Genomic DNA, 20,767 nt, shown 5'->3' on the forward strand with positions numbered 1-20,767 from the left:
CAGAGACAAGGAAACAGTTAAATACCTTCTTTGAGAAGCTTCTCTGATACCTGCCTGATGTTATAAATCACTACCTGCACTTTGGCTGTCCTGGAAAAGTTACCTAGGCTTTCCTCCTGCAAAATGAGCCTGGGGGTTCACACAGAGAGCAGCCTTTGTGTACCAGCTGGGATAATTTGGATAGGGGTGCAGTAATCCCTCCTAGCTGACAGCAGAGCATTGGCAATGTTTGCCCCAGCCATCTGATGAAGCACTCCTATGCTTCTGAATATGGGGCCCGAATATTTTCCTCCTTCCTCTGATTGATCAGTTTCAAGTAATTTAGATTTGTTATAATGGAATATTTGTTATTAATTCAACTATTGATTTATTTCCCTAAGGGAAAAATCTGCATTTTATTCTATTTTGTCAGGACACTCTTCATAGGCTTAGGCTGTGTAAAGCTTCTTAAAATCAAGGCACTTAGTACAAGCCTTCAGCATTTTAACTTGGAATTTCCCTGGGGCTTCCCTTGATTTTACTTGAATATAATTTTTCCTTTCTTTGCTTATGATATGAAGGAATTAGTTGAGTGCAAGTAGTTACTGCCAGTCAACCGTCTCTCTTGTAGTTCCAACCTATTTGCTGTGCCTGAGAGTCTCAGCAATTATTCTTGGTTCTTTTTCTGTCCACGTGTCTCCCTGTTTATCTGTAGAAGTACAAATCTCAATGAATGTTATTGAATCACCAATTCCTTTTGCTACACCTCCTTCAGTTTCCTTGTTATTCAAATGCTTCTGACGCATTTTTTCTTGTGCTTTGTTTTACATCAATCTTTTTAAATCTCTGCTGCAGGTGTTCACAGAAAAACAAGGCTCACCTTTGCTTGTTTACTTTCTTAATATAGGTTTTACACTTATTCATTTGAAAGTAAACACAACAAAACACCCAAGCCATTAGCTTGGAGTGATGTTTCTCACATGACAGAATTAAAGTGGATTAGAGTGTGTTTGTGCAATTCTAGCTTTTTGAAACTGGAGCTCTGCTCTCTAGTATCACTTGAAACTGTTGTGGTAACTTTTTTTTTTATTAGCTGGTTGCCAATAGCTGTTTTGTTCCCTAAATGTGCTTTTTAGTGTTGCTTCTAATGTGGTGTCATCTCCTTTGTGCTTTGGTGTTTCAGGCCTGAACCTCAGTCTGCTGAAGATTACATGAGCTGACCCAGAGCTGCCTGTGGCTCTTGCTTCCTGCACCAAATGCAGCTCCCAGCTGGCCACAAGAGTCCTGACTGAGTTCTGGTGGAGGCCAACACCAGCAGAAGCAGTAATCACATCCCAGGTGCAGCCCCCAGGTAGGACATGACTATTTTGCACTTTGATATAGAAGTGTAAGTCATAAATATGTATAAAGCATGTTTATCAGTTCCTGACCTTTACTTCAAGGCTTCAGAGATTTGCAGAAACACAAGGGAATCCTGTTTGATCAACTATTATATCCTGCTCTTAGAGAGGACGAAGTCAAAAAATGTTTTTTCTGATTTTGTACTGCTGTGTGAAACACTGCTGGAGTAGCAGTCAGATACTGCTTTGCTTTCTGAGCTGTTATATCAAATCATTTGGACAAAAATATCAGCTTTGGTTGTATCAAGAAACAGAGGAAAAGTCTTGTGACTGCCAAATCTGACAATCTGTAATTTAGGCATAAGATCTCTACCAGTTCTAATCCAGTCATAATGTTAGTCACTGCTAAATGGAGAGGGAAATTAAATTTTCCTTTTATTCCATTGCAAGTCAGGAGGTGATCTGTAGTATTAAAATAATGGTGCAAAGTTGCATAAACTAAGAGACTCAAGCCCTAAACCATTTGTTCTCAGTAATTTTCTGCTGTTACAAGGTAATTATTATTTTACATTTAACAAATTTTATAATATTAAGCCTATTTTAGACAGCTACAATTGAGTGCCACCTATATACTAGCCAGTCTCATACATTTTCTATTACTTAATTATAAATCTTTATTTCTGAATAATATTTGGTCTGGAGTAAAAGCCTAGAACCTGTAGAATGGTATTGTTTCCAGCTGCAGTAAGGATGAAACCCAAAAGCTCTGTTTAAATGGACTGTTCAGATTGCAGCATATTCTGGGTGTGTTGTACAGGGCGTTCAGGGGGAAAACCAATTTTTGAGGGACAGAGACAGCTTCTGTTTCAGGTTTCAAATCAAGCTGTTTTGTATGCAGAACCTCTTTTAAGCAATCACAGTATTTCCTTAAAGAAGTGAAAAATTATGCATCAAACTGAGGATGCTGGCTAGAAAAGCTAAAATGCTATTCTTAAACCATTTTGAGCAAATTATTTAGTGCTCAATTTGCTTTGTAGGCACAGGATTCAACAGCATATGGCTGAAAATAAGGAGCTGAAATTAGGAATCTTTCTGATTTGTCAAGCTAAGCACTGCTGCCCATTTTAAAGTGACTTCTTTATATGGTTCATAATGCCTTTGACCTCTGTACCCCTACCCAGCATTTCAGATATGTTCTTTGTACTTAAAAATTGGACTACCACACATAACCTTGCTTGTGTAACCAAGGTCAAAGTAATTCCATCTGTCAGTCTTGAATTTCATGAATTATACCACCCTCGTGCTCTGAGGCAAAGAAAAAGCTTTCAGGCAGTGTGGCTGGTTAATAAATTTAGCCCTTACGTGTGTTATACAAGGGTCATCTTGGCATACACCATTCAGGCAAAAGAGTGATTGGGGGAACAGGCACAGCTGCTTCTTGGAAATTTCTCTGACAAGCTTGGGGCACAGAGCCAGTTCTTTTCAAAAGGTTTCCTCTTTATGTCGGTGTTTTAGCATGACACTTTCCTAACAGTCCTGTTCCGGTAGCTTCAAAAATGTGTTCCCTGTTGGTGTCCTAACCTTTCCCCGGCTGCCCAGAAGGCCTTCATGGGCTGACCAGGATGATGTGCTCCAGATCAGTATGGAAGAATTGGGGCTTTCTGGTCCAATGTGCAGCATTTACTCTTCACGTGGCCTATCAGGCTGCCCACTGCACACAAACGCTGACTCCAGAAATAAATTCTAGTTCAGATAGAGCAAAACAGAGAAATATGGTGAAAAAACATTTCTACACAATAGTTAAGGGTTTTCAAGACCTTTTCAAGACACAACTTACCCTTGCTTTTTAATAAAACATGTTCAATTATAGTACAAAAGAAAAAGAAAAAAAAAAAGGCAGATCGATGTTGGGGAATGTGCTAAGAGAAGTCAAGCAGTTACATGTCCAAGCATGGCTTGGAATTCTTGGAATTGTCCCCTATTTTTGTTTTTGGAATGGAAGTTCCAAACCATCATCTTTCTGGCACCTTTCTGGATCTGATCATCTTTCTGGATCTGACCAGGATCAGATCTAAGTGTTGCTTATGCTTCATATCTATGTATTGGTTGAAGGAACAGCTTGGTGACAGAGACAGTGGGCAGCCCTTTGCATCAGAAAGAATTCCCTAGGTCTACATTGCACTGTGTCCTTCTCCTTAGACACACAGATCCTGCTCAAGCAGTTCATGTTTCAGAGTAATTGCTTGGGTTTGAATTGGCACAGGCAAGCCCAATAGTAAAGCGTCCTCAATAAAGGACCATTTGGACTCTTTATTCCCTGTTTTGGGACTCACTGTAATGGGACAACTATTACAATCATTGCCAAAACTCAGGGGATTAAGCATTCAAAGAGTCTGTCGTAAATGCTAAGGCAGCTCAGAGTTAGGCTACAGAAGTAAAATATTTCTCAACACTTAGAATGAGAACGTTTTACAACTCGGAGTTTAAAACTTCTTTTCAAAGGAGGAACAAGAGATCCAAAAGAGACAACACACAGCATTAATGGAATTGGAGATTATATCTCTTACCTTTGATGAACAGGTCATTTTTTGTTACCAATCCCCTATAAATTCAATCATTCCAAATTTCAGAAGGAACTGCTTCCAATAAATAGGCAGTGGCTGGGATGAATGAGGATTAGATGATTTGCACTTGAGAGCTCTTCTTAGCTTGTATGGGTTGCAAAAGGTTATTGTTGCAAAACGTTGGGCAGTTTTCTCTGTGTTTAACACTCCCCTGGCATTTCCCTTTGGGCCATGCAGTATTCTTACTGCAGCCGTGCTGATGGTCCCATTGCAAGGGGCTTGCAGACAGACAGACAGCCCTTCTGGACTGCTGAAACCTGGGAGCAAATAGGGGGAAGCTCTGTTGGCCGAGCCCTTGAACCCTTGAACCCAAAAAACCACCAACCCAAAAACAAACAAACAAACAAACAAACAAACAAACAAACAAAAAAACACAAGCAAAGAATCAGAGCATGGCCTTTGGTTACATGCTAGACCACAAAATGTTATTTCAACATGAAGGACAGATCTGCTGGGTGAGTTGTGATCAAGTCAGAGAGGTTCTCACCCAACTAAAACCATGACCATTATAATACTTGGATGTTTCCTTACCCCAAGAAACATCAACTACAGCTCACTGAAGTTTATCACCCCAGTGCAAACATTTTTAAAATACAGATTTTGATCAGTAATTTTCATTGCCTGCAGCTCTAACATTCAACATCAGAATAAATGGTAACCCTTGAGAGATGGATTTGCTGATGCAGCTGGCTCATTCTATGTCTAAATGAAACATGATCTCCCTAAGGCTAAAGTTTGTTTTAAAATTATTTACTGAAGATTGATGGTATCCACGGACTTATTTCATTACTTCATTACTTATTTTGTTAAGTTTTCCCATCACTGCCATCTCTTACCAGGCTCTCTAAGAATGGTTTAACTTTACATTGCCTCTGTGGTTAGCACTTTATTTTTCCACTGAGAATCTCTGCATAAGCAACTGAAAAATGTGTACTTTCTGCATAACCAACAGTGATAGGAAAAAAGCTAAGTTACACTTTGTGCTTTTTATGGGAGGTGCCACTTTTGTAACTTGGGAGCCACGTTAAACAATGTATTCACCGTCTGTTTTTGAATTGTTGTACTTTGTGTAACTAACACTCATTGGAAGAACTTACATGTCCAGTGTGAAGGTATGGACTGATATACTTGTTTTACAAATTTATAATTTTTTCCTGTTGGCACTGGCTGAATTCTTATTTGATCATTGTTATGTTGATTCTAATAAAGAAATTAGTATAATTAGTGAGTTTTTTTATATTACTAATGGATAGGGGCAAACTTAACTTGCATTCTTTTCTTCTTAAGTATATTTGCAGCTGTTCTTCAGTGAAAGGGCAGATTTTCAGGATTCTTATACCACACATTTGTTTATTTATTACTAGCAGTCATTGGGCTATTTGAATGTTCCTGTTCAATGTGGTATATTTAAACTTTGAGAACAATAGATTGACTTAAAATATTTGATTTTTCATGGGATCTATCATATAAAAATAATATTAGACCTAAACAACATTTAAAAACCCAAAACTAAACCAAAAAAACAAACCCAAGACCCGATACAGTAGTTGATTAAAAAGATTTGCCTAATGTTTTGCCTGAAACCTCCATTTTAAGGAAGAGAATGATTTTAGAATGAAGGAAAGATTTTGCTATGAATTGCATGCAAGTCAAGAATAAAAGATCTAAAAGTAAACTTTTCTGACTCAAAAAACAAAGGGCAAAATGGGTTCTTTAAGAGAAGTTCACGGATTAGTAGTGGTGTGCCAACAGAAAAAATCCAGCAAGATGTAAGTGAGGTGAGCTGGTGGTAGAGACATCTTCATTTGGGTAACAGTGATCCAGCTCTCAAGAAACTGGTCCAAATCTGACCATACACATACATTTATTTAGAATAATTGTCTGTGTTCTCAACACCAGCTGGATTTCTGTGTCTTTCCTTTGAAAATTTATCTTATCAGCATTCAAGACTGAAAATTTAACTACTTAGTTGCATTGCACTGTTCTTGCACTGTTCTTGTACGTTAACACTCTCCTGTCTGTTAAATAAATATTTATGGCCTGGGAGGAAGGCTCATAACTAACTGTGGTTGTATGTAACTAATTATTGGTGTTTCTAAAGAGGAAAGCAGTGCTTGACAGTGACACATCAGTGTTTCTCTCTGGCAAGTTCTGCTACTTTATTTTTGCAGTAAACAAGTTCTTGACAGCTGAGAATTGCTCTGAATGTAATCCAGCTGAGTGTTCAAATGCATCCTTACCTTTAACTATGCAAATATCCCTGCTGAGTTCAATAGGTGCATATAAGACAAAATATATGCTACTCAGTGCTTGGGTGAACCATGACCAGAACGCACAAAACCTGCAGGATTGCATCACACAGGGCTTATTTCCATTGTCCTTGATACTCACACCCATATTTATGGGGATATCACTTTTAAGGCTAATAGAGGCTGGAAAGCAGAACAGCTGGGTCTGTGAAAGTAAGCAATTTAAAATTTCAGAGTGCATATTGCATGTTTGACACTAGGAATCATACCTAGACAAAGTGGGATTTTACAGTTTAGAACAAGAATCCCAGACAGAAAATTACTTTTAAATGTAGAAGGATACTCTTCTTTCCAACTGGAACCTTTTTTGTTTTTCTTTTGGTGATCTTTAAAGAATTAGCATAGTTTAAATTCTTTTACTTGATTTAAAAAACCAGCCATTTTTTTTTGATAAGAGCATCTATTGCAGGTCGTACATTATAGAACTTTGACACAGAGGGCTAAAAGCAAGACCTTGACATGGCCAGGGTCATGCCTCCCCTTTCCACAGCTGGAACAAGCACATTCCCCACAAACAGCCTATCTCTGGATCCGTGAGATTCAATAAATAGCAAGTCAATCTCCATGGATACAGTCTAGGATGGGCCTTAATCTGAAGTACTTTTTATGGCTCTACTCAGAAGACAAAACCATAATTACAACTACCTCACTGATGGGAAATGTTTTTACATGTGCAACTATTTGCAGAGCACCAGTGGGAGTCAGGATATACTTTTGTATTCAGTTGTAGGATAACAACAGTCTTCAGAAATTTTGCAAAATTAAACCAAATTTGTTTGGTTCAGGCTATCCCTCAATTTTCCAATACCTTTTTCATCCCTTACATGTTCTGAGGGCCTCTACTGCTTACACATTACCTTTGTTTTTCTCTTATGGGCTTTCACAGGAGTGCAGTAGAGAAATTTATCTGTTGGGGCAGATGGGAAGAAGCTGAGCAAGATTTAGGCAGGAAGGAGTAGAGGTGAAATTAGAGGAGGGATAAATCAGACTCTTCCTCCCTGCAGCTTTCACGGAGTTACTCCAAACCCCTCAAACAGCCCAGTCTACCTATATTTTAGAACTTCCTTCCAGCCACAGGTAGAATAACTAAAAAAATCTAAAAATCCTCCCACATTTTCTCATATACACAAAGAACCTGCCAAAGGGTGGAACTTCAGTGTTTGTTAGCACAGGATTGAGCAGAGAACTATTCTGCATTTCAGTTTCTATCTCTAAAACAGCGGTGCTGGCTCGTCTCCGTGTCATAAGAACATCATGACTATATATGCACTTTTACACCTGGATATGCAGTGAAAACAGACCAAAGACAGACCTTGTTATGTGTAAAACTGTAGTACTTGGGGGGCAACCTGCTTCCTTCATGGACTGCAGGCTCTCCTTTTTACTCAGTCTGCATAAGAGCTGCTGGCAGGTTCCTGAACCATCTCCATCAGTGAGGAACAGCGAGGCTTCTCCTGAGGCTGGGCTGCCTGCTGTATGCAGGCAGTGCTTTAAGTCCACACCAGATTGCTCCTTCAGCTCCTTGAATTAGTGAAACGTGGGATGTATTAATCTTCAACTGACTGTCTCACTCACTCCTATCTCCTCCGCCCCCCAAATTGTCTTTCTACTTCATATACAAAATTACAAAATTACAGTGACTTTTTTTCATCAGAATTTGAAATAATCTCTGCATTAGCTTTGCTTTCTTAAAACTCTTCATTCTCAACTATGACCCAAATCTGAGTATGACTCTGGTTTTTTGGTTTTTTGTTTGTTTTTTTGTAATAGGAAAGTCTGGTATTTCTTTGTAAAAACAGCTGCAATTATGATACATTTATATTCTGAGGATGAGGCACGTTTAAACGTCATGAATTCCTGCCCACCTGTATTTGTCCCAATTATGCAAAAAGCTCATGTTCTTAACCAGACATTCAGTTTTGTCATAAAAATCTCTAATTTGCAACACTTCCATAGTTTCACGTGCCAAAACATGACTTCTTGTTGTCTTTGGAGTCCATTTAATGAGCTTGGCTTTTGGTCTGTCTGCCTCTGAAGCTGAGTGTAAGAGTGTCTCTTTCAGGTCACAGCTTGTGGTTCGGCTTAGTAAACCTCCAGTTATTTCAGAAAGTCTTAATAATTGTTGAGAATTTTGATCATTTTCATACTTATTTTATAGACTGTTGAACTGCTGCCCCTTCGCATCTGCTATTTACTTTCCTCTAGTTCAGGTGAGCGTTGTTATTCCATGTAGGACTGATGCAGTGCGATGGAGGAATCCAAACACCAGAAATAATCAAAGTCAATGGTTTACTGATTGCCAGTGGGATGCAGATTCCTTCTCACCATCTGGGAAAAGAAATAGCAGCTTTTTTTTTTTTTTTTTTTCACAGGATGTTTGCAACATAAGAGAAAATGCACAGTTTTATGGGTCACAGGAAATGTTAATCAGCCCTTGAAACATCAGATATTGGCTGCCTTCAGACACAGCATTCCAGTAATTAAAAACTTAGTTTATCAGTTTAAAAGGAGAAGCAGCATCACAAGCAACTTCTACTGTATAACTGCACACTGTGTTCCTGCTGCTATGACAGGCCATACTTTTTCTATTAAACAAATTTAGAGCTGAAGCAAATGAAAGTGCTTTACCTCTATCTGAATTCTTTGTCTCAAATATTTTAAAAATCACATTTACACTGTGGTGGTTTTTTTTGTTGGTGGTTGTGAGGTTATTTTCCTAACACCAAGAATAAAACACATTCTGATTTAATAATGAGAGTGGGATTTAATCAGGAGCTAGGTGGGATTCTTGGTCTAGATCTGGAGCTCCTATGCTTCAAGCCATTCAGCAAGGCAATATCTATAAGCTTCAAGTACTCACCAAGGGTATTGTGTCTAGGCCATCAATTCAGTTCTATCATCACATCTAAAATTATAGTTATAAACTGTTTTCCAAATGTTGTGTGTGAGCTTTTAATTTATGCTGAATGCTTGACTCTACTTCACCAGCTTGTTTTTCAGGAAAAGAAACAGAAGCAGAACCTTCTGCAACACTCCTCCTCATTCATCCACAATGTAATTTGCAGACATCCCTAATAAAGGAGCATAGAAATTAAAACCAAGTAATTGCAAAACAATTGAAAAGTCATTAAAGTGATCTTCACAACCTTATAAATGAAAGGTAAATATTAAATGGAAGTATGACATATGTAATTAAATATAATATGATAAAAGTTTATGTTTATTATTCTATTAAGCTTTCACATTAATTACTATGCTAAATTTGGGAGAATTGTACTGATTAAAGGGAAATGGAAAGAAATAATGTTTTCCTCATAGAAAATATACCTGTCTTGAATAAAAACCCAAGAGTTTACTCTAAAACCTCAGTTCTCAAGAGCTGGTTGAAATGCTCCTTTTTTTCCTCCACCTGCTTCTTCTTCCATGCCTCTTGCACAAGAATGTGGTGATTGTTCTGGCTATGAGCATTAAAAGGGTAAATTGAATTTTATCTGTTCTGCAGAAGTATTAGTATGTTCTTTGGTCTGTTCTACATGCAGCCAACTGCTTCCCATTGCTAACCTAAAAATTGCTTTTCACTCATTGCAGTGACTATTACACATAAATTTGAAAAAAAAAATTATTTGCATCACTTTTCTTAGTTGTGTGTCCCCCCAGGATCCATGAATTAGTCACCTTTAAGACAGTTCTACAGGCTCTCAGCTTTTGGGGAAGAAATGTCTAGCTTTTTTTTTTTTTTTTTTTTTTTCCTAAAATACATGCAGAAAAAGGTACAATTTTCTTGAATCAAGAAACTAATGTGGGTAGGGCTGTTTCTGACTATAACATTTGAAGAGGTGAGTCTGAATTTAACATTTTCAGAAATGGTCTAGAGCCTTAGGAGCACAAAGATGTGTTGACTTCTTTGTCAAGTCAGTATTTTGCTGCTGTAAAATATTTCACTGTTTGTGTAGCAGAAGCACTGCCTGGTAATTAGAAGTATTCCTTGCAGCTCCACATTAAACTAAGTACAACGTTAGCTTGCTTTGAAATATTTCATTTTGAAATCTCCAAGCCCTTGAATAGCTTGGAAAAATGCAATAGCTCTCTTACCCTCAGAAGAAACCAAGAACCAGCCAAAGGACTTTCCCACAAAGATGCTCTGGTTTGGAGTTAGGTTTCTGCAGTGCTTTGACACTCACTGAAATTTGAGCAGGGTTTCCTAGTTTCCTGAGCTCAGTGTAACGTGCACATGCATAAATCCATCTCAGTGAGGGCACAGAGCAGTGCCTGCTGCTGTGCCTCCAGTGCTACTGGAAGTGCTCCAGTGGCAGTGAGGCACTTGGCTCTGTACAGAGGCAGATCACACAAACCTGCTTCAGTTACACCCGGATAGAACAGGACTTTGGGTATCCAGCCCTGGTGCTTAATCAAAGCTAGGCCATTTTTGGATGAGAGAGCTTTAGTTTATGTAGGTTCCCCTAAAAAACTCTTTACAGAATGAATTGAGTGACTTAAAAAATGAACAGGATTCTCCCACTGCCTGCATACAAACCAGGGATGTTCAACTGGCTGTTGTAGGACAAGAGCTGGGCAGCTCCCCACTCCAAGGCTGTGTAGATGACAAAAAAACCTGCTGTACAATGCTAACAGGGCTGCTTCCACAATCTTAGCAGGGGGTTTAGGCTTACAGTAGAGGCTGTTTTTAAGTACAGAAATGTTAATAAGCCATTACACCAGGATATAAATGATTCTTTAAGCCACCATGAAGACCTAGGAATAATTTTGAAACATTAACTGAAGAACTAGAGAAGGAGCAGAACACACATCTTTTAAGGTTGATTTCCCTGCACAGCCAATGTTAAATATGGCACATCACTAGCCGTACTTGTTTTTATTCAAGTCTCTGTCTGATGCTGCATTTGAAGTCTACTGGAACAGGCAGCTCCTAAACAATATCCAGAAGAAACTAACCCTGTTTTCTGAACACGCACAGGCTGAAATTAAAGACAGCATCTCTGAACATGATGGGGAAAACAAGTTTGAAGGCAATCTTCTGAGTGGAAACCTTGGTAAGTGAAGACTCTCTAGCAAAGAAAATAGAAAAAACCCCACAATCTGGCAATGAAAGAATCTTAAACTCACAATGACCTTAAAGCCTCAAATCTACAACAGCAGTCATGGATACTGAAAGCCTGTGCTTATCCACAGGCTGAGACCCTGTGTGACCATGAATAATTCCCAAGTTTCCTTACAGTCCTATACATCACTCCTGTTTTGGCATGAAGCGTGCTCCAGTTATGGGCTTGGAGCACGTAAGAGACCTGTGGCTGCTAGAAATCCTGGAAGTAGCAATGTGGGGGACAGATCATGTGTTTCACATATCAGTTCACTCAAAGTGACTTCTCATTTATTGGAGTTTCAAAAGTTTACATCTTGGAAATGAAATCCTGTATTCATTGCCACACTTATGCCATGCAATCAGCAAACAGTGATGGCACATGTATGGACGTTGGTTTAGAGCTTGCCAAGGTGTCAGTCTCTGCCAGTGTCTTCCCTGTTTACTAATATTCAACTTTAATAAAGTGATCTGAAGCAAAAAGGATTTATAAAGAAAAGATGTGTACATTTGCTATTTAGACACATTTACTTTTTTAAAACATTCCTGTCACAGGTATGTGTTCTCACCTCCTTCTAATCTGTAGATCTGGTTTATTACAATGAAATCTTTTCACCTGTCCTTCCCTTTCCTCCCTATTTCCTGAATTTGGCCTCTGCTTGTAGTTGGAACTAATACTTTGACCTAATTTTAAGAAAGTGTGCAAAAAGTTACCACGACTGGATCTCAATCCAAAAAGTTGTGCTACTTTCTGTTTAGGAGTAAAAGACATCACAAGCCTCTTCTGGGACATCAGATGCAAAGTCTCTTGTCTGCCTTACAATTGTGGCAACTTGTGCACTGGCATGGTCACAGCCATGGGTAGTCATGGGTAATTGTTTTGCTTTACAGTCATGTATGTCCTAAATGGGGTGGAAAAACCCAATCACCTCATCCAAGGCCTTGATTCACCTTAAAAAGGGACGGCATTAAGAAATTTTCGATGCAGTTTATCCATATTGCCACAGTGAAATAAGAATGTAAGAGGTCTACAGTTACATCTGACTTTTTAAAAGTCAAACTTCACAAATTAATTGAATTTTGGAAAATCTGTGTAGGTACAAATGTGATTTACAAAGGTAGGTTCACTGGCTTGGGGTTAGATACTTGGAAGCTTTTTACAGTTTGCATCTGAAAGGAACATTGTATGGGCTCAACTTCCCTTTGTTAGGGAGTGAGTAACTCTGCTCTGCTGGACAGGAACTCATCACCAGAGAAAACAGAGACTAACACCTAAACTGTATTTCTGCATTGTCTCCTTGAGTGCCAGTCATTCCAAGTCATTCCTCTCTGCTCCGCTTTAGTTTCCTCTGCAGAATGAGAGGCAGAAGTGACAGCTATGTAAATACTTTGCACTTCATGAATGGAGAGGCATCAGATTAAAAAAAAAAAAAACAAACCCCCAGCAATTACCAGGACCTTCACCAGAGCATTCTGCTGCGAGGAGTATCTGAAGGAACAGGGGCACCTCACCACCTCCTCATTCCTGCCTAATGGGTTGAAAAGCAGAGACAGGCACGCAGATGACCATATTCCTTGGAAACATTTTCAAATTGCAGGGCTCTCATAAATACTTCTCTTCATTTAGCTGAGAAAGAAATATCATCAGACTACTGAAAGAAAAGAAACAATTCAGGAACACTTCCATGCAAGATGATACCAGATCAGAAAGCCTCCAGTGGAATGAATACCTTCCCAAGCCTGAGCTAGGCACACTTGAGTGACAGCCATTATGCACAAGACTAGGGGCCCAATACTCTCATATTCTTGTCACGTTCCCAGTGCTTTTTATCTGTCTTGCTTCTTTTTTTGCTCACACTTTCAAGCAGTTCAAAATCATTTATTTGGCATTTTTTATTGTGCCAGTTGCTTATTCCTGGTGTTATCTAATAGGATTAGGGGGATGCAGAAGCTGGGGATGTGCTGGCCCTGTAATACTTTGGGAGATTAAATGGGTTTTTTGTAACATTTTAAAGTCTTATTTCATTTTGCACCAATTTAAAATGGAAAGATTTTCCCCCCTCCCCTCCTTCCCCACCTCCTCCTATGTTTGAAGAGTGGTGTGTCACCTTGAGAAACAGCATGTGGGATCAAGATGAGAGAGGTGGGAGAAAAAAGCTTTCAGAAGCAGATCCGTAGTCCTGTGGGAATCAAAACTGCAAATCTGAAAAGCACAGGATTAACTATAATCTGAGATTTCAGGAAAGAAATAATGAAACTGCATGCTCTTCTACGTTCTTGTTAAAAGTAGTTTTCTCCTTAGAAAGAGAGTGGCATAAAGCGTCAGGTAAGATTTATCATTGCATCTCAGAAGCAATTCAAAAGGAACCTGACATATTTGCTAGAATCCTGCAGTTTATAGAGACACTTCCTCTTTTTTTCTATAAATAAACATTTTCTAACAAGTGGAATGGTGAGATATTAAGAAAGCCCCCTGCCCAACAGTTAATTAGAAGTGTACAGCACAGGAACCCATAGATGTGCCTACACAACCCCCTATGGAAATTCAGATACATCACCTAAAAGTCCTGTTACAGCCTTGCTGATGTTCCTGTGTCTGACTGCAACATGAACACTGGCAGATATAACGTTTTGTTCTACGTAAGGATATAATGCTGTAATGGACACCCCTGAAAGCCTTTGTCCCTTCCACAAGCAGAACATCTAGCAAGGAAGAAGGATCAGGGAGTGGAATATTGAAGGATACATAAAGGCAAGAGCAGTTATGCTCCACAGGAGGCATTGCTTAGTTTAATTTTGTCTCAGCTGCTTTCAGATACAAAGCAGAGTACATTAGCTGAGGCCAGTGGCCTGGCTGCAGTCGGCTTTCACCCTGACTAGCAACTTAAACAGCCTTGGCTGTTTAGACAAGAGTCTCTCGTCACATCTACCTGCTCACACATGGCACCAGCCTGTGCTATCAGCAAGCAGCCTTATTCCCATGCTGCAGACACCTGCCAAGAGCTCTTAAGGAAATAAAACCGGATCTCTAGGGCTTGGTCAGTGGAATTCCAGATCCAGGTTGTGGTGAAGGAGGCTTAACTCTTTACTCTCTAAGTCACACACTGTTAATTCACACATGTATTACTGAAAGAGGAAAAAAAAAGCACCCCAGCTTTCAGGTATATGAGCAGATTTGCATTTAAGCTTTGAATTTATCCCTAGACTTTCCTGAATCCTGTCTCTTTCACCCGTTCTTTCCTACCCTGTTCTCTACCCCATTTCATCTTTCCTACCAAATCTGCATTCTGCTGGATTTTAACTCCTACTTTTCCCTGTGATTCTGATCTGCACATAGGGAAAGTTAATGTTCAAAACCAGCCACAAGCGATGTGTCAAAGCTGCTAAAATGAGCTGAATTATGCAAGTACACAGGTAAGAAACCTGCCTTATATCTATTTACTTCTTCCACAGCAGATTGATCAATTTGCTATTGGTAGGAAGATGCTCAGCATAATTCTAAAGCACAAATTCCCATCCATCCTCCTCCTATAATCTTCATGAGCATTTGGCTTGAAGGAGTCATTATATCCCAAATTCATCTTGCTCAACCTCTCTATATGCTCCCTTATTAACATCTGTGATGAGACTGAAGCATTCAGGGTTTCATTTGTAACCTGTACCAAACCTAGCTACAGACACTGGTGATAAATGCAGCACCACGTGCTTAATTTCTGTGTGAAACATTATTACACAATACATCAGTTTTATGCCAGAATTACTGATGTTTTCATGGTCTCTCTACTCAGAGAAATGGGCCTGTACTCACAGGGGCTTCATAATTTGAATAGCAAGTATCTTTTAGATTGACAAAGTCATTTATAAAACTTGCATCGTGACTCAAGGCTAGTTATGTAAACCAGTTTTTCTTGAAGTGAGAGTTGCTGTTGCTTTCTGTTGATGAATGTGGTCTGCTTGTTCTCTGGAGAAACTCCTAATCCCTGCCAGTAACCTGAAAATAACATTATGTTAATGGAGGCCATTTTTCACTTGTAATCCTAACCAATTGAAATTGAGCAATGGCTTTCTGAATATGGACATATGTAACTTGATTTCCTGAGCAATTATTTTCTCATGCCATAATCAGTGTAAGATCCCACAAATTCCAAGGCACAACACCTGCAACAGCTGCTCTGAGTCATGACAAAATGCATGTTTCCTACTTTGTCCCAACATAATCTGAAAAATAAAGGTTGAGATGAAGCAGAGAGTCTTCAATAAAGTATTTCTGAGGACGTTAAGTCAAATATGACTAAGTAGCTGCTGATTTTATTTTTTTTATTTTTTCTCTCTAAAGTATGTTTTTAAATACCTCTTAAATGTGTCTCTCAGGTGTCAATTAAGGAAAATTTGATTTAATGAACAAAGGTGACTGGTTGCCAGCATTGCCAGATTTGATGAACTAGCTCAAAATTTCCGTTGCTCCAGTTCTTCCTACAGGTTCCTTCAGTTTTTCTGGATTTGTCACATTTCCTGTCCTGTTGCTTTGCCAAAATCCTCATAATCTGAACGAAGAGACACCCCAGCAATGCTCTTGCAGGACATCATGCTGTGTTCTTACTTGCTGTCCTCGTTACCCAAATGCAAAGCAAGTATGCTATATAATTAAAGTTTACTCCTAAACTTCAGTGTGACAAAGCTGCTCTGCAGAGCTTCTTTAGTCTGAAAACAGGGAAACTTGAAGAAAGTCCCAGCAGTTTATCATTATAAACCACACAATCCTGAGCTGGTAACAATACATTGCCTCAAGTTTCTCTGTGATTCAAGTTCCTTCTGTTTATCCTGTTATTCTAAAGTTCTACTAAGATGTGAACCAGTATTTCAAGACAGCTTTAGGAAAACAGTTGGAAAGGTTTAAGCACATATCAAATCCTAAAATGTCCAAGTGGGAATGTTTTCTATTGACTGCTGATGCTGGAAATGAGGGAAGAAATTCCCTTTTGCTGTGAGGCTAAGCAGAATGGTTCTGAATCATCCTTTCCTTCCTGCCACTGAAGCAGCAAGGGTCTTACTAGCAACTACAAAACTCAACTCGCTTCCCTCTGAGCCTGTTGCAATCTCTGGTTTATTCATGGGAGGCAGGAACTTTCCATCATTTAATATCTTTCTGTGTTCCCATGCAATACTCTGTTTTGATCTCCTTTTATATTCAAAAGGAAGAAAGATGAGCTTTCAAAAGACATAGTTTAATTATCAGAAGATATTATCTAAGAAAAGCAGCTGTAAGATTTAAATAACTTCAAGTGGCCATTTAGAGAGCTGCAAAGCATTCAGTCTTTTCATATTATTTAACTATTGTAGGACTCATTCAACAGCCATGAGAGACTAGAAAATGTATTTCTAAATTAATGAGAAAGTTATTAGGAAAAAATCTAGTAGGTTGATGGAGATAACCTACCTACACTCTCCTCATTTTCATGTTTCTTGTCGAGCTAATTAGCACTTTCTAATGCAGCACTATTCCACAGCATTTGCATTCTAAGTGCTGGAGAGGGAACAACGACTCAGATGAACAGGTCTGGAAATTAGTGTTATTGAAACTTGAGGAAATGTTTAAACATGAGGGGGATAAGAGGTACCATTTATAGGCTAGGTAGCTATGCTGCTGAAGAAGACAAAGGTAAGTAAAAGGTACTTCAGCTGAGTGCTTTCCTGAAAGAAGATCACTTGAAAATTGATTAGCAGTTATTGCCTACGATCTGCATGAGGCCCAAACCTTTATTTAGTTCAGGCCAGAAGACAAAGGACTTAGCTGTTATCAGTTCATTTTTAGTTCTACCTGCTATGTGTCTGACACTTTGCAACCACAGATAAATATAGTCCCTCCTCCAGGATCCTTTCTGCCCTCAAAGAAAGGAGCCTACTGGGCAGAAAAAGCAATAAATTGTAGCAATGGCAAGATCTTACATAAATATTGTAGTAAGTATGCCTGTAAACTGCTGAATTATTCTGGGGGCCTGACAGTGAGAACTGGGACATGAAGCAATGTTTACACACACGTATACATGTAAGTGTATTTGCAAAGGAATATTAGTCCAGAACACTAAGTACAAAGTAGTTACATGGGTAGTTTGTGCAATATTTAGAATATATAAAAGATTTGCCCTTTATTCCTATTTTCATGTTTTTGTAGTAATGTTTGGCAAGCAGGGTAATACTGATAGTTACTTATGTATACATCTAGTTTTTGAGACAGCATTAGTCTTTCTGGCGTCTCAGGAATTTTAACATCCTTGCCTAAAATATACACATAACAACTTAATTACAAGGAAATCTAACTCCAGTCTTTTAATATGTACATTTACCAATGCAACTATAAAATAATGCATGAAGTACCTGCAGTTTTCCTTCATGTTCTTTCCAGCTTCAAAGAAAATCATCTGCCCGATCACATTTACAGGCACCAAGAGATTCCTTATTATAAATGGATATGAATATTAGAATGAAAGATGAATGAACCTGAACTAAAAACCAAAAATGTTCTACTCGTATTCATCCTGTACTTGCCAGCAAAGTTAAAGACACGGTGCATTTTACTTTGGAAAACTTACTGGTTTAGCACAGCATGCAAGTAGCATAAGCCTGGCTTGTTTTTTTTTCTTGAGAGCTTTAAAACTTAATTTCCTGTAGCAACTCGCAAGACAGTCTCAGAGCCAACAGAGTATTTCAGTTGCCTGGAATAAAGGCAATCCCCAAGACTTATGAATGTAAAAGGCCTAACTTCATTCCAGATGTTGATATCCCTAGAAGTTTTTTGTATATCTCACAGTTTTTATTCTTTGGCCTGAAGAAAAAATAAATTGTCTTTCCCTTTAAGTGCTTTAATACAAATTATCTTAACAAGCCACCAATAATTCTTCTTTTCAATGAAAATAATGAAATCCTAAGATGAGAGCCTCAAGCAAATATTATTTGCATGCTGTACTGACCACTCAGCTGATCCAGTGGACACTTTTCACAGCAGTATGTTTTTCAGACTTACCATTCATGTCAAGGACTATCTGGATGCTGGCTTTCAGTATGCCTTCATTCATTCACACTCTTGATTAGTTGCTGGGTTTTTTCGTTGGATTTCAAACAATATTTACTTACTCTGAGAAAGTATCAGTGCTCTTAGAGACAGCTAAAAACCCAAGAGAAATTCTCGGTGACCACTGACCAAGCTCATACTTACCACACTTTGTGTGGTACTTAGTTACCAGCCCGGGTTAAACCATGACACCATTAGCATGCAGGAATTACTGAGCACCACAAATCGTGACTTTTTCTTCCCCCTTCTGCTGAAATAATGTGTTCACTAGCACCAAAAGTGGCTAGCAGCTCCTGTAATTCCTGATAGTTTTATATCAGCCAGCATTTGTAAAAGCAGCCAAGAATTTGCATACTTACCTGACCTTGGTGGAGCCACCTTGCCGTGTCCACAGCACAGACTGTGCTCCACACTGCTGTTTTCCAAGCAAGCTTGCTCTTGGATGTCCTCAGCTGCTTGACCAGGAGTCATGAGAGCCTCGAGACATTACACAGCATCTAGCAGGAAAACAACTAATAGACCAAGAGACAAACAGTCCCTGTGGATCTCTTTAATTACTGCCCATACAAGGTACCAGGAGTTATGATTCCCTCATGTGTGAAGATTTGAAGTTAACAGGTAAAACAACCTTGTGTTGCTGGCATGAACAAAGGGCTGAAAAGAAAGCTCTGCATGGAACTGTGTGTAAAACACTGGAGAAAGTTGCCCAGAGGAGTGATAGATGCCCCATCCCTGTCCACAGTCATGTGGGATGAAGCTCTGAGCAATCTGATCTAGCTGAAGATGTGCCTGATTACTGCAGGAGGGGTAGATTAGGTGACCTTTCAACCCAGTTCCTTCCAACTCAAATGATTTATAATTCTACAATTAAGGAGGAAGACTTTCAAAAAACACAAGTGCCACAAAAATGTAAGTAAATATGAAGAAAATATTCATGTTGTTTTTCAGTCCAAGGAAGCTTCCCCAAAACATTAATAACTTTTAGTCCATAGCACACAAAAACTCTGAAATAAAGTTATTTTGCACCAAAGCTTAAAATGTAAGCAAACATATCGAAATGGGATTTTTTCATTTTGGAGACAGATGACCATCAAAACTAAGTATTTTTCAGTCTTTTTCAATATAGTGGCATTCTCCAGTTTGCAGTAGTTTTGCCAGAAGTAAGAAAAAAACAGAAACCCCAAACCCATAGACACATTTGTCTGGCTTGTAAGCTAATTTCTGTTTTAAGGTAGATTTTCAAGCTACTTGTGTGTTGAAGCAGCATCCAAAAACTAGATGTTCAAAAAAGTAGGTATATGTGCATACTGAGTAGTAATCCAGGTTTCCAATTTTTCTTCGGACAACCTTGCACGAAGAGGAATAAAAGAAGACACAGGAGGAAACTGCTTGTGTTACCTCCTTATATTCCCAATTACAAGACAGCTGTTTCTTGCAAAGCCAAAAGAGAGCAAAATTGATAAGCCAGCTATTTCCTTTAGTCAGAGAACTTACAAACTTTGTCACTTCTTGGGTAATAAATTTGTGCAAACCCTAGGATTTACGTAGGTTTGTGGTATTCATGGGATTTTTATGCATCCCCCAACCCTTTGGCATGTACCTGTAGGCTTCAGACAAACTCTAGCAGCAAACCCAAGGGTTCTCAAACTGCAGCAGCATTTCAGGTTCACTTAATAAAAGCATGTTTGCTCTTCATGCTTCCTCTTACAGCAGCCAAGAACAGCAGAGCTGGAATGGAGCTGCAAAGAACATACAGAACTATTTTAAGAATATTTAAGTCCTGGGTTGCCAGTACTGACCAAAAGATGACAGGTGAGTTAATCTTAAATTGTACCATAATGGCTGAGTTAATCTTAAAGTGTACCACTTGCCCTGAATTCAATATTTAGTATTTCAGAGGATCACATCCCACCTTTCCTCAATTCAAAATAGCTCACTGAAGGGGGAAATTGTTTGCTCTGCTATAGCCTGCTCTGGCCATTTGGAGTATCCTGCTACCAGACCTCCTGGAGCCTGCTCTCTTACCACAAACCAGTTCACTCCTTCCTTACAAATTGTCATTCAAAATAAAAGTGTGGGTGAAAGAGGAAACAGGATTCATATCTTCTCAGAGTCCCAGTAGTGAAGGACTTGTGAATTTGATCCCTTTTTTTAGCCTAGAACTGCCATTGTATCCCTTCTCTGTATAGTTGTTGCTAGTATTTGCTCCAGCAGTTAATGGACCCACCAAGCAACTCCCTACATCTTTTGTGTAGCTGCTGCTAAATGAATTTGATCTGGATTTACTTGGAGCTATTGCAGTTGTTTTCTTCCTGACCTTCAGAAAGGAGCTGATTTCTTACTGTCTT

General features: G+C 38.9%; 1 protein-coding gene across 1 annotated transcript in view; it reads left to right on the forward strand.

Annotated features, from left to right (window-relative positions):
* Window positions 1-1,144: 1,144 nt before the first annotated feature.
* Window positions 1,145-20,767, forward strand: part of LOC134548780 (T-cell receptor-associated transmembrane adapter 1) — a 48,603-nt gene continuing 28,980 nt past the window's right edge. Inside the window, exon 1 of the mRNA XM_063393829.1 lies at window positions 1,145-1,330. The gene's annotated coding sequence lies outside the window, so the exon portion shown is untranslated. The remainder of the gene's footprint in view (window positions 1,331-20,767) is intronic.

Source organism: Prinia subflava, chromosome 3, assembly GCF_021018805.1.
Source record: "Prinia subflava isolate CZ2003 ecotype Zambia chromosome 3, Cam_Psub_1.2, whole genome shotgun sequence".
NCBI lineage: Eukaryota > Metazoa > Chordata > Aves > Passeriformes > Cisticolidae > Prinia > Prinia subflava.